This window comes from Egretta garzetta, unplaced genomic scaffold (assembly GCF_000687185.1).
Source record: "Egretta garzetta isolate BGI_Z169 unplaced genomic scaffold, ASM68718v1 scaffold308, whole genome shotgun sequence".
Lineage (NCBI taxonomy): Eukaryota > Metazoa > Chordata > Aves > Pelecaniformes > Ardeidae > Egretta > Egretta garzetta.
In genome coordinates, this window is record NW_009260670.1 from 168,521 (window position 1) to 170,727 (window position 2,207).

General features: G+C 35.9%; 1 protein-coding gene across 2 annotated transcripts in view; it reads left to right on the forward strand.

Annotated features, from left to right (window-relative positions):
• LOC104132395 (cadherin-9) overlaps window positions 1–2,207 on the forward strand; it is a 70,499-nt gene that overhangs the window by 43,205 nt on the left and 25,087 nt on the right. The window lies entirely within an intron of this gene.

Consider the following 2,207-nt stretch of genomic DNA (forward strand, 5'->3'; position numbering starts at 1 on the left):
ATATCTCAGAAAGCTTCTAATTTCTAACCTAGCAGCCTGATTCATATTTTAAATCATGCTGACTTCTGCTAACAAATGTGGGGAAAAGGCTGTTTGTGAGGCAATCTAGTCTATAAATAAACAAATGAATAAATACATCCATGTTCTGTGTGAGGGTGAGGACAGAGCATAGTTGTCTTTAATTAAAAAGATCCACACTGGTTTTGTCTCGTTACCAATTACTTCGTAATTAGTGCCGAGTTCCTTTATTTCACTGCCTTCCCTGGTTTAATTTTGGATCCCAAAAGCTTAGAGAATTTTCTTTCCACATAAAATAAGCTTCACAAGCATTGCATACCATCCATGAGGATCCTCCTTTATGATACAGCAGATTGTTGCCAAAGAACAGAATTAACTGCATGTAGACAATAAATATTCTGTGTATACACTTTCATTAATAATTTTTCACAAGTATACTATTAGTTTATTAGGAAGCAGCAGCTGTTATAACACTGTTTTTTTCAGCATTCTATAGAATTTGACAAATAAAATAACAATATTTTGCAAACTGTAATGAGATACACATTCCATTGAGAGAAAGACAGACATTTCCTGAAGACTTTCCTGAGCACTGAAATGCCTTTCTTAAAAAAAAAAAAAAGAAAAAAAGAGAGTAATTCTCAAAACAGTCTTCAGCATTCTTTTTTTCATCAAAATAGTGTGCTAAGAAAAGAAAGTTAACGTGCATTCAGTTGTTATGATCATACTCAAACTTCTGTGTCAGTCCCAAGACAGTGCCTACATCTGGAGGCCACAGCAATAAGTTTTCCTCATGAAGATATTTTGGGGTTTTTGCGGGCAGGGTGGAATAAACACATACATTACCCCTGATTCTTAACTTCTAGATTCTGCAGTGGCATATGGTATGTGATTCTACTGATGTCTTACATTTTTTATAGGCTAGCAAGTGGTATTGACTCTCCTTTACCTGTTAGTCTTGAGGAGGCATAGGATTTAACTTACTTGCTTTTTTGAAAGCAGACAGGAGTCATGGAACTTTACATTTCTCAAAAAACTGTCCTCATTTTTTGTCCAGATGAACAGTTCTGCTGGACAGAGTTAGTGATAAAATTGTCCTTAAATATTCACTTCTTTACGTTTATCTTTACAGCTCAGCTTGGCACACAGATGACCTCTAACTGTTTAACCAGGCAAAAAATAATCAAGATTGCTGATGGCAAAAATCCTCTTCAGAGTTTGATGAATTGTGACAAAGTATTTTTACAACTTTGTTCTGCTGGTTTGCTGCAGAGAAAGAACTATTCCTCCCCTCTTGTCATGCTGTTCAGATAACCTGAAATAGCAGGAATTGTTACTATTCTGTTGGTAAAACTATTATGTGTAATACAGAATACTATGAGGAAACAGATGCATCTAAAAGGACCTAATAATAACATGTGCTCTCATAAATCTTTTTTGATTATTCTGGATTTCTACTTTTCCCAATCCCTTGTATACACTGAAGAGCAACAGTAGAGAAGATTCACTTCAACTCTATTAGTCACAGGTAAATGATAATCTTCTAAATGTATAGTCAAGACAGGTACTTGACTGCAAATTATCTGGGTGAACTTCAGTCTAGAGAGGCTGAGGGTGAAGAAAAAAAGAAATAGGAAATTATATCACTTAAGTGGACAGTGCTCACTAGACCTTTTTATTCTAAGGAAAGTGAGATACATAAAAAATACCCAGCCAAAAATAGGGTAAAGAGCTTCTTCTCAGTCAGCCTTCTGCCCTTGGCAAGAAGTTAAGGACCTTTACACTTCTAGCTGTTGGACTGCCTGCATTTATCCAGACATTTGTCAGGCCTAGATCGTGTTAGGAAAATTTATTCTGACATCTTGAAAATTGCTTAGAAATAAAAGCTTGTGAAGAACAGTTTTGCCTTTTTATATACCTTATAAGAAAGTCTTTACAGAAGCTTTCATTTGCTTCTAATCCATAAACTACACCAAATGTATTGGCTTACAGTGCTCTTAATCCCATATAACCTATATTCTCACTGTGATCAGAAGACATGGGTGAGCCATTATCACGCAAAATAAATGAATGCTGAAAAAATGTAGTTATTGTTTAATGGCAATTATTTTCCAAATAGGTGGATCATTTTGATCAAGAGAGGAAACCACCTCACCCCCCCCCCCCCCCCCGCCTCCCTCCACTTCAAC